This window comes from Dryobates pubescens, chromosome 19 (genome assembly GCF_014839835.1).
Source record: "Dryobates pubescens isolate bDryPub1 chromosome 19, bDryPub1.pri, whole genome shotgun sequence".
In the NCBI taxonomy this organism is placed as follows: domain Eukaryota; kingdom Metazoa; phylum Chordata; class Aves; order Piciformes; family Picidae; genus Dryobates; species Dryobates pubescens.
This window is the reverse complement of record NC_071630.1, coordinates 16137450-16150296: the sequence shown is the minus strand read 5'-3', so window position 1 is coordinate 16150296 and position 12847 is coordinate 16137450.

Here is a 12847-nt window from a genome sequence, read left to right as displayed (position 1 = left end):
TACATTGAAAGTAAATTAAGGCATTAAGTATTGCTGAATGAATATGCTGTTCAGAACTTAGTGCTAAATGCTGTTGCACATCCAAAAGTTTGATCCCTGATTTTCTGGAAGGAAAAATGTCATTATTGTCTCTGGAGTAGGGCATTGTCATTACCATAACACACACTCCTCTTTACAGCTTTAATTTTTGTCACTTTAGGATTTTTTTCCCCTGTTGTTTAATCTCTAGAGTTATCTCATTCAATTATAAGAGATAATTGATTATAATAAGTGCTAATTGTTCTGCAGAAACTCTTCATATGCATGCACATCCTTATATCCACACACAGAGGCATTCATGCTACAGAATTTAATATCAATTCCGGGGAAATAACTGAGCTGTTTAACTGAAACATCAGTGATATGAAAATCCTGAGGGTTCCTGCTTACAAATAGAGCAGTGAAAATAACATCTGTTAGTCAGGATCCCTAATATATAGGTGGGGTTTTAAAGTTTTATAACCATAGCTAGGTATATCTGGTGAGTAAAATACCAGGGAAGGAAATAGATGGATGGTCAAAGGAGGGAGTGGGAGGTGAACCAGTGTGTGCTTGTAGTCTGTCTTCCCAGGAGAGATGCTTTCAAAATATAAAGTGCATCTAACTAAACTGCCTTCAAGGCTCTCCTTAGCACACCAGAGCAAGCCCTGGGACAGAGCAGCATGTGGCACTGGGACAGCCAGGGCTGTGATCAGTCCTGCCCATGCACTTACCTCATTGGGATGGGTCCAGTGGCCAGCACTCTTTGAGTAACTTGGCTCCATGCTGACTCTCTGGAGAGACATTATCATGGGATTTTTTTTTCTCCAGGCTTTCTTTCCTTTTCTTCCACCTTTTCTGTAAGAGCAAGTTCCATGAGTCACGTTAAAAATATTTTAACACGGGGGGCAACATTGACCATGAAGAAATCTACTGCTGGTAGTCAGTACACTCCAAGTAATAATAGAAGTGAATAGTGCTTTACACTCACTTTGCATCAGTTTCTTTTTCCAGGTCCGATCCATTTGTATCCAGTTAGAACAGACTGCTCCAAGGCAAGTTATATCATGGGTTCATTCCAATTCCCCTCTTTAGATCCTGTAAACAAATGCAATCTCTGGCTGTTTAATATCTTTATGTGCTAGAACATTACTGAGTACTGCTAATAACAGTGTGCTTTTCAGATGTGTTCTCTTTTTCTCACAAACCCCCTTAAACCATATTCTAATAACTGCGTATAAGATATAATTGCTCAGAAGCATCACATTCAACAGCCAGGAAGAATATCACCGTAGTGGGTTTTTTTTGTTGCTCCTGTTTTCATCTAAAGTAACCACTAGGCATTTCAGTTCCTTCAAGGAAAAACAACCCATGTCTCCTGTGATAACTGAAATGTGCAGACGCACTGATAAATAAGATATATTTACAATTCTTTTATTACTCTGTTCTATGACAAGATAAAATAAACAGCATTTTGCGGCACGTTACAACTTATAACAGAACTAAGCTACTGTCCAAAGATACTGAAAAATTCTGGTATAAATACACTTTATTTTCAGCTGGCTTGTGGATGATTAGGGCATACCAACACTTTGACAATTTTCATATAATATTATGAAGAATTTCATGATTTCCCTTCATCTCACTGTGGCTGCCAGCTCAATACATCTTCTTCTAGTAAAAATTATACAAATCTGTGGTTTTTACTCTTCTCATGCACCATAAATCCTCAATAGAGTTTCATACATGTTAACTACAATCTTTTTTCCCCACCACTACCCCTCCCTGGAGTTCAACCAGTAAAACCTCAGATATATTGCACAGAAAAAGAGAGGAACATAAGGAAGCATCGCTTTGGTGAAATCTGAGCAACTTCTATTTATAAATATCTACCTGTATTTCTTTTACATAAACAATAGTGAAAGACCAGGAAAAGGTTGGGTCATCAACTGGCATCTGTTTCTCTGCATGAGATGTCCCAGGAGAATAATAGTTACTGGGGAAACATGAGTTACATGATGGACCATAATGCAGAGTTTTCAAATTGTCTTGGCAGCTGTTCACCTGTTGAATAGCTCCGTGACTTTTTGAGGAATTATTTGCTTGATCCTGTCAAGCTAAAAGAAATAATTTTGATATATACAAAAAGCCATCTATGCTTTTCTCTATAATAATCTCCCGTCACAATATACTCATTTATGAAGCCTGACTTTACTGATGAGAAGGGACAGGCAGATCTTTGGCCTTAAGAGTTTGACCCTGCCTTTATTTTAGAGGACTTTCTTTGGGTTAGATCTCTGGTTTTTTCCTACTCTACTTATCCTCAAGGTAGTCTTATTCCTCCCTAGACCTCCTGGAATCCTGGCTTCTGTGAGTTTGTTGGTTGTCCTGTTAGAAAGGAGGCAGAAGAGGAAAGAGCCAAAGCCTGTGTTCTCCCCATGCCTTTCCATGGTGCTGAACAGATCTCCATGACTCAAGAATGGGGCCTGTGCATGGCAACTCAATCCCAGCCTCAATCCAGATTGGTGGTTGGGGAGGAGCATGCTGGAATCCCTTCCTGGCCCTTTGGGACATTGGGGAGGACAATATAAGTACAAACCTAATGTTCCTGAAAAGCTAGAAATCCCACCTAAACTAATTTCCTTGGTGTTCTTTTCTGCTCTGCTCCTTTCTAATTTTACCACCTATAGCGTCATCATGAGGAAAGGTCTCTTCTCCCAGGCAACCAGCACCAGAACAAGAGGACACAGTCTCAAGCTGCACCAGGGGAGGTTTAGGCTGGATATTAGGAAGAAGTTCCTCATAGAAAGAGTGATTGGCCATTGGAATGGGCTTCCCAGGGAGGTGGTGGAGTCACCATCACTGGAGGTATTTAGGAAGAGACTGGATGGGGTACTTGGTGCCATGGTTCAGTTGATTAGATTGGTTGGTCTTTTCCAACCTGGTTAATTCTATTCTATTCTAGAAAAAGTAGTAAATGCATTTTTAGCATGCCACTCCCTATCATTCCCTCTGTTTTGCTATTACATGTAGGAGTTAATACTAATTTTAAAATTCTATTTGCTGTGCTCTTGTTCTTTATCTCTGAACTTTACGCTCTGATTATTTGGGCAATAAAGCTTTCTTTGCGTGGGTCAGGGGATTTTGGCACAAAAAGAAATGTAGCTCCTTATAGCCTATCCCAGTAAGAAATTTTTGCATGTAAGAAATAGTTACTATGTTTTGAAAACAAATTTTAAAAAGGAAAACAAAGCAACCCAACCACAGTTCAAGCCTGTAGTCCCTCAACCCAGTGCCTGTTTCAGGGTTATGGGCCAGCTATGTCACCCACTCAACTTGCCATCATTTCAAAAAGCACTAAAATGCAAAATCATAAAAGAATATTTTACTGTTCTGTGCTTTAAAAATTAAATCCAGAAGACTGCCAAGATTTGGGCTTTCAGTCCCTAGTCTTAAACCTGAGCTGTTTAGTCTTCAGAGATGACTGTTGGAGTGCAAAAAACTTACAGATTTTGTTTTGCAGGCCCATGACACTGAGACTGAGATACTGCAAAGAACTTTTTGAAATGCACCAAAAAGGCTTCCTTCCATCCCTAAATGGTATTGTGGATCCATATTGGTTCAGAAATTAGGTAATCACATCTGATGACTTAAACCATGCAATCTGCATGTGGAAGAGGCTAAAAAGAAATATATTTATAATTCTGACAAATAGTGATGTTTTGTTCTCTCTGCCATGAGTTAAGGCACACTATTGTTCTTTGTTTCAAGCAAGTAACTGATGTATTAGTAAGATTTTCTTTCCATTTTCTTAGAACTCCCCAAGGTCTATAGTTTTCTTTGCGGAAACAGTTGCCATTAAATATGCTGTATGTCAATGCAGCAGTGAGGTGGTTAATTTTGACTGAATATTATGCTATATAACCACTTGGCATTTAACTTGAAAAATGACTTTCTGCTTCACCTGTCAGCAGCCTAGTTCTCATCAAATAAGTGAGTGAGAAAAATTTTTAAATTTCAATTTCCTGATGCTATTAGACACTACTTCTTCCATACTTAAACAGTTTAGCAGTGCATGTACATGTTTTGGTATTCATGCCATGCATCACACTACATACTATTACAATAGCTTTTTTGTTTAAAGGGTAAAGAGATGCATGGATCTTTATCTTGGGGTTAGGAAAATGTATTGCAGGAACATGGCCAATCAGGTTTCTGAATAACTTTGTAACATAGTACCATAACCCTGATGCAATGTGAGGAATTTAAAATACTAGGTGCCTACGACTCCACAGAAAGAAAGCATTCTAGATGGAGACAGCACGCACAGTAATCTTGCACTATACTTCCTCAGAAAGCTGGTGCCTCATTCATCTACTTTATCCTTTTGGCTGCCAGACACATAATTCTCATAAATCATGCAAAAGCTTTTTTCTTTTTCTTTTTCTTTTCCTTTTTTTTTTTTTTTTTTTTTAGTATATTTTGGAGATTAAAACTGTTGTTGTTTTGCATCAATAAGGTTTCTGTTTCAAATATAAGATCAGTTTTCACTGGTGACTAATATATCCCCAATAAGGGAAGGCACAAATGAGATTTTCCTGTTTCATTTTCATTTCTTATGCTACTCTACACAGTTTTCACTTTACCACTGGCAAGTCTGGATAGATTTTGCTCAGGTGCAGAAAATACATAATCTGTGCTGTATTTCTGTTTATTCTTTGACATTAGTTTTTATTGCATTTGTTGCACGTTACAACATGTATAAATTCACAGTTGTATGGTAGCAAACATAAAACATCATTTGAAATAGTAGTTCACTGTAAATACGAGCTACTATCACCAAGGTCATTATTATTTGTTCATTTATTTGGTTTATCTTGGCATTTGACTCAGGACTGTGGGTTACAGAGCAATATGGACAGGTTCGGTCTGCAGCATCAACTGTCTTAAAAATAGATGTACAAAAGACAGGTGGTACTTAGGGATCCTGGGGTGAAAGTGGTTTTTTAAAATCATGTTTATAGCAAAAAAAAAAAAAAAAAAAAAAGGGCAGTGTAGGTGTAAATTCTAATACTTTTAAGAAAGTATTGAGTTATAGATTGGATTAATCTGTCTGGTATTTCCATTTCACTACAGTGTAACTTCACTAAAATGAAGACGTTTTGTCAGTTTGGATGAGGCATAAACAACCATGAATCAGGCCCACCATGGAAAAGGCTGTGGCTGTAGAATTACTGTGTATTTTTTAATGTCTCTATTCCTGGTAACAGTCTTCAGGGGTTCCAGTGTTTTCAAAAACGTGTAGTTTTCCAGCTGAAGTTGTGGAGAAGAGCAACCCCAGCACATGACTCTGCTAGGCGTACCGTGAGGCCCTTTTGCTTGGTGCATGTTTGTAGGTTCAATACCACATTTGGGAGGGAGCACAATCTTATGAACTGTTGTTATAAATATGTAAGAAGGCAAGGCTGGATGTGAGTGAGAAAATTAAACATGCCTTGTACCACGTGGGAGTAAGTATGGTGGTTTAGTGACAGTGACAACAGAAAAACCATGCCCTTAGGGTTGAGTACAGTGTGCTTGAATTTACAAAAATTACTGTTTAATGAAACAGCAGTAGACACTTCTAACTTGTGGGTAAATTAGTATTCTGCTTGCATAATGTTGGGTAGTTATTAACTTGATGATATTGCCCTGTGGTCATTGAGCAGGCCTTGCCCTTCTCTATCCCTGGCAGCATGGAGGTGGAGCACAGGATGTCACCTTTGGTGACCCAGTTTTTCCTCACAGAAAAACGTGCACTGCTTTCTTAAGCTGAGAAATGTGGAAAGTCATCAGTAGTTGTCACATTCTCTGTGTAAAGAAGGGCATGTTTTACTATGCTGGTAGAAACTAGGGTGTTGTTTTTTCTCTTCTGTGAATAAATACACATATATATGATTGTTTTATAGGGTCTGCGCATGAGCAGAGTGCGGGACTTGCAGGAAGGCTCCACATTGTAGAGGCAGTTAGCTTTGTAGCTGACTGTGATTGGAAGCCATATCCACATGGTGATTTGTGCTCCTAAATCCTCAAGGGAAAAGCACGAGCTCTACAACCAGCCCTCTCATCCACTACAAAACAGTGAGTGAGTTGAGAATTTTGTGTTATGATGTCAGTTCGGTGCTGCAAGGTTGATAGTCATATTAGGTCTGTGAAACTATTTGACTTGGCAGTGCACATTAGCAGTTGGACTGGATGATTTGATTTCGTCTTTTCCAACCAAAACAGTTCTATGTTTCTATAACTCTATGATGGTGGCTTGGTGGAGTCCCCATTCAGTCCATTCATAGGTGAGGGTCTATGAGAGCTGAACATGGCTGATTTCCTGGAGGATTTTTTTTTTTGGCAGTGACCACTGTGGAAAACAAAACCAAGGAGGAAAGATGTATCAGCTGTCTTCAAATCAACCCCTCAGGTCAGGGCAGAATAGGACTGGTTTAGGCAGAATGACAGGAGCAAAAAGTTAAATGAGCATGGTACAAAATTCATTGAGCTATCCCAGGCCAAATCTTTGGCCTTGGAGAAGTGTCAATATCATGTGGCACACACACCAAGCATCTCTTCTGGGAAGCAACTTCATTATCACTGGCTTTGAACTGCCCAAGGTATGGCTGGAAACAGTCAGGGTGCTGCTGCCTCACTTGGACACTCTACTTCCTTCCCAGGGAAGATAGTGCTCACCAAAATAATGTTGCATGTGCTAATGTGTCCTGCAGAGGTCTGTGGAGGGATTAAGACTTGTCAGAGTCTAATTAGTTGCTCACAGAATAGAGATTTCAAATCTTTTTGGCCAATTTTTTTGTTTGGTTGTTTTTTTTGCTTGGAAAGATCCCAAACCCCTGCTTCTTGGGAGCCTGTCTTAGCTGTTAAATCCACAAAGGATTGCTCCACAGGATGACAAATTTTATTATGTATTTGTAAATAATATTCTAGTTTACAATTAGTTTGTTGTTGTTCCTCTCCACCCCCCCCCCCCAGGTTAAATAAATTATAATTAGAGTTGTGGATGTTCTAACCCAATTGGTTGTATGGGATGTTTCCTTTCTGACCTCCCTCCTGGCAGCACCAAGGGGAGTGAGTTCATATATCACTGCAGAAAGATTATGGCTCCCCATGTAGTGTTATGAAAATTGCTGTGCACAGCTATTTTGTTTCTGAAAGACAAATTCTGTGCAAAAGGCAAGAGACAACAAGTGAGGGAGTTCCTGTCCAGATGCAGTGCTATTGTGACAGTGCAGGCGTGTTCAGCAGTACCTGTACCCCCGATGATAATATAAGGCAAGCATTGTCTTGGCCCGTGTCCTCCTGCCCTGCAGCCATAGCTAAAGATATTTGGACAAAGAAGTGCACAAATATCCTTATGCAAAATCCCAGGCAGTATAGGCTGGTACTGATATTCGTTGGTCCCACATGCTTTTATACTTTGAAGCCACAAGACTAGCACTTCTGATGTTTTTACCCCAATACCTGTTGATGACTGAAGTCACAGAGCCTCACTGGGTGAGACTTATCTCAGAGTTGAGACTTCCAGACCTTCTGTGCATGAAGTCAGGTCATGCAGGACCCTGCAGCTTTTGTGACCAAAAGCTATGAAGCCTGGCCTCACAAAATTTCAGTGGCAAGGAAAATGGTTACAACTGCCTTGAATCTCTCTCAGTGCAATACAATAAGGAAAAAGACTGTATCTCCTAACTCTGTAGTCATTCATTAACATCTCATCCTCTACACATTTCTTTAATCATTGGAGGGTATTTGCAAATATTTAAAAATGCTTTCTCTTCCTTCAGGAATTTTTATATTGGGTTTTATAGAAGGTTTATAATAGAGCAAATAACAGTTTGGATGAAATTCTGGGAATTCTTCTGTAGTGTGCTTCTGTATGATAATCATTATGAGATTGCTTCCCCACTGCTTGTTTAATGCAGCTGTCCAAGTTTTGTATTTACTGAGAATCCAATTTGTTTTAAGAAATTAACAAAACAAATACTTAAGTACTGTGCTGAACCTATCATAAAGTTTTTATTCATTTTGGTGAGAAGGAAAAAAAAGCATTATAGTGTGTATGGAACAGCCTTTGAAGCCACATTTATGAAACTGAATCCCTACCAAAATAATTTGCTCATGTTAATGCAAATGCCATATGGTATTACAATTGTTCTGTTGGTTTGGTCTCCAAACTGTGTCGGACTTTTTCTGCAGTCTAATATCTGCTCAGAGAGGCAGGCTGACTGCTTGATTATACCAACAATGCCCCTGATCTGCAGAGATGCTGGTGGGAACTGTGTGGGCCTCAGATAGAGTCATAATATTTATGCCCCTCAGAGGAAGGAATGCCCTGGAACTCACAGACAGGGCTGCTGAGGCCTCCTGTCCTTTTCTGCCACCCAGGGCATGAGATAATTTCTGTGCATTTCAGGGCAGACACTGTTAATCTCTGTGAACTCAGTCACTGTAGCATTGCTCCTCTGAGTGTCCTTTGCTTGAAAGCACAGGGGAAAAAACAAGTCTTTTGTATGCCTGGTCACAGGAGTACTATGCACCTCATACTGGGTTAATTTCTCTCTCAGTGCAGTCTATGGAAACTTTCTTTCTCCATCTTAGTTGTGTCTTCTAACTCTGTAGCAGATCCTGGTGACTTGCTGTGCTGGGAGCCTTTGCAATCTCCTCCTTCAGCTTCAGGATCTGCTATGACAAGAAGTGGCTCCATCCTCTACATACCTCCTCTCCACTCATGCACAGATATGATCAGTTCCCCACCCCCCCTGCCAAATATTCTGTCCTTTACTACCAGATATTGAGCTCTTTCTACAAGGAAACAAGTATGCTCAGCCAGTAGTGTTTTCACCAGGTATTTGCTAGGACTTAAAAAAAAAAAAAATGCACCTGTAATTGTGCTCCTGCCAGCATGAGCAATGGACACTAGGCATGAAATACAGGGGCATCCGTGGTATTTGTTGGTTGTTGCTGTTTTGCTCTTTTTAAGGGGAATGAAAGCTTGCTAAGTGCAAAAAAATCAGAGTTGAAAGGTCATACCTCAAACCAAATATCACCAAGTTTTGTTTAGGGTGGACAGAACATCCCGGATCTCTCAGCCCTTCATGCTACTGGAGGAGCCTGATGAACCTGACAGTGCCAAGATCTGAGACAGTGGATTAGGTACTGCTGTGCTTGCTAGTGCATGTCTGTATTCTCTTTTCAATGTCTTTGTTTTGAAAAAACACACCAAACCTCAACATTTTGTCTAACACATAATCTTAAGCCTTGCGTCCTTGCTTCTTTATGGGTATTCTTGTGCTTGGTCAGGCAACTGGTGTAGTCCTACTTTAACCGTATGTTGAACACCATTGTTAAGAGGGTAAACAATAATGCAGGGGCAGAAATGAACAAAGGACATTTCTAAAGAGTTCTTTAATTCTCCCTAGATCCCTCTTAAACAGTAGCTAGGCTGTGGCTTTGAAATATGCCAGGGAAATTGGCAGGACCTGTCTGTAGAGCCTGTATGGCACCTTGCAGTAAGGGCAGGCAAGTGGGAGGCATATATGGGGACGTCACTGAAGCAAAAAGCATCAGGCACCAGAGTTTAAATCTGTGATGACAACAGGTGACATTTTGTTAAGGGAATTGACAGGGCCAAATGAAAGGTATGTGCCTGTTGGTCTGGCTTTTGGAGAGGAGAGGAGTTTCTGGGGGTTTACTTTTTAATTATTTAAATAAATTTTTTTTTGCTCCTTGCTGTGCAGAGCAGCAGAGGATGTCCTGCCCCTAAGGCCAGCCAGCCTTCCTGGACATCCCCAGAAAAGTTGGTGGGGCTGTATTTGTGGCAGGATTTTTTTGATTTTGGTTTTTTGTTTGTTAGGGGGTTTGGATAGTGGTGATTGGTTGGTTGTTCAGGGGTTGGTTTATTTGTTTGTGAGTGGTTTTTTGGTTAGTTGTTTTTTGTTTGGTTTGGGGTTGTTGGATTTTCCTCCTTTCCTCCTTTCCTCCTTTCCTCCTTTCCTCCTTTCCTCCTTTCCTCCTTTCCTCCTTTCCTCCTTTCCTCCTTTCCTCCTTTCCTCCTTTCCTCCTTTCCTCCTTTCCTCCTTTCCTCCTTTCCTCCTTTCCTCCTTTCCTCCTTTCCTCCTTTCCTCCTTTCCTCTTTCCCTCCATGGTGATGCTTTCCAGCTGCTTGCTGTTTTACAGCTAGAAAATCTTAAACAGGCAGCAAAGAACAAAAAAAAAAATGGTTTGGCATGTAGATGTCTAGCTGGTTTTTGGAAACTGGGGCTTTAGCATCTTTCTTAATCTGGTGGATGAGTGTCTGATCCAGAGTAGGTGAATTTTAGGTAATTTCTCTCCCTGTGAAAGAGCTAAACACACTTTGCTTTAAAACTAAGTCTCAGTGCAACTTGTCTTGCATTAAACTGATTTCAGTGATGCAGACTGTAACTGCAGCATTGCTGGGTCTACAGATGCCCATGACTTCAGGTTTAGTCAAATTGTTTATATGTTTGTTTACATCCAATTGCTTACACATGTCACCTATGTGGGCTTTTGCAGAGTTTGCTCTGTCCCCTTGCAGAAACTTGCAGTACAAAATTTCCTCCCTGCAACGCTAACAGTGATGCAGTCCTCTCCTTGACAGGACTGCTTAATAACTGCCTTGCTGCATTTTGTGTTGGATGCCAACAGCAGGAAGCAGTATTTTAAAAGACTTAAATTAGCAGATTTTATTTACCACACTAGTATTCTCGTGAGGCATCTCACTTCTATCTAAAAGAGTTTTAAATTATCAGCTTTTATTTATCACAATGGTATGCTCCTGATTTATCACACTTTCCTGCATGTTGTTTACTCAGACCAATATGGCATAAAAAGAGCTGTGTAACATAGAGAACTCAGAAACACTCGTGAATTTCCCAAAAGCAGGGGGGGGATTTGAAAACAGTTGAAAATATCAAAGAAACATTAACTGATATAAATTTTGAGTCTACTTTTGACTGTGCGTGCTATTGTAAGTAATCAAGGCAAGAGGACCTAATTTAACAGCTTTGTTAGTGCTTTAGGAAAGCAGATTTTGATTGAAATTCTAAAAGTTATAGCTACTGCAGTCTGAGTTAAAGATCTACCAGTTGCAAGACAAACTGGTAGGAGCTTTTGGGTTTTGAGTGATTCAGTAGACTGTTGTCCAGTTTCTGATGTCCTTTCAGTTAAATCCCTGTGTAAAAACAGCCAACCAACCAGCCAACGGAAAACATTTAGGGGTATCTCATTTTAGTTTTTTCATCTTTGTAACTGCATCACTTTTTACTACTTACAGAAACATCAAAAGGAATTCAGGCTCACTTGGTCATAGTCTGGAAATCACATTTTTATAGGAACAATGAAAGATGTGGTGTGCCCTTCACACATGCTCATATTAAAAATTTATTAGGTAAGTTTCAACATCTTTCAATTAATGGGCAGATTTTAAAGCTCTTGTAAGTAGTACAGTAGTAGTAAATGCCAGTTGATGTTTTACAGAAATATTGCAAATAAAAACACCCTTTGATTGCAGGGGGAAGCAGAACCTCCAGGAACATATCTTCATTTTTGGTAGTTTAGTCCACGGTAACAAAAACCACATTGTACCAATCAGATATTTAATGAGCCTCTAACTCCATTTCTACCTTATCCCAAAGGTATAGCAAATAGTGCTGCTTTTTTAAAATATCAAGAAAACATCATTTGCTCTAAAATGTCCCTAAAAGCAGGTCTAAATTGCCAATAAAGGCTAGGTAATTGTATCAGCATGGATCAGAAAGCATTTCTCAGAACTGATGAAATAGTTTGCAGTATTGCAGAACCTGAATGATGCTCTCTGTACATTATACTGGAAATATCAGAGACTGGTCTCAGTTTAATTTGCTCACTACTGTGTATTTTGGATTCTCAGGAAATATTTCTTGCTAATGTCATTCTGTTTTCCTTTAAATGTAATTTGTTTGAGGTAAAGTCAGACGAATTCTGCAGTCTATGGTTCACTTAGAAGAACTTTTTTGTATGTTTATCAGTTATAGAATAGTATTTTCCCAGGAAAACTGCGTGTCTGAAAGTTCTCAAAGCTTTGTGTTCCTTATTGTGTTCAAATTTTCCAACATCTGAAATTTGGAAGATAATAATTTGTGGGATTGTTGCCCAGCTTATCAGTTTTGCCTCAGTAGTTATACAGTCATTTGACAACCAAACACACATACAGTATAAATATTTAAGAAAAAGTAAATTCCATTAAGCTGCAGTGTGATAGATGCAGTAGTAGGTACTTATCTTTGAAATATTAAACTCTAGACATTTATATCCATACAAAAAAGAGTTTCCTGCCATTTGATGAGAATTATGTGCCTGGCACTAATAAAATATTAAACTCCAATTTAAAAGATAAGTATCTTACCCACTTTTTTCATAATAAAACATTTTACAGCGCATGTGAGAGCTAATATGCATCAGAATTTCCATACTATACTGTATTTACAAACTTTTATGAAAGTTTTGTGTCTGCATTTATTAGTTGCTGCCTCTATTTAAGCACTGATTATTTCATATAATGACATTGTGTGTTTCAATAATGCATGATAGAAGGTGTACAAACAGGCTTTATGTTTTTTTGTAGCGGAGTTTTCTTTTGTTACAGACGACTGCTGCTAGTTAATTAAATGTAGATAGCCCCTGAAAATTGCATTATCCTTTTCTGTCCCTATTATATAAATTAATGTCAAACTGATGCAATGTTTCATGTTTAAAATAATAGATACATGTGTGAAAAATTATAGCCTGC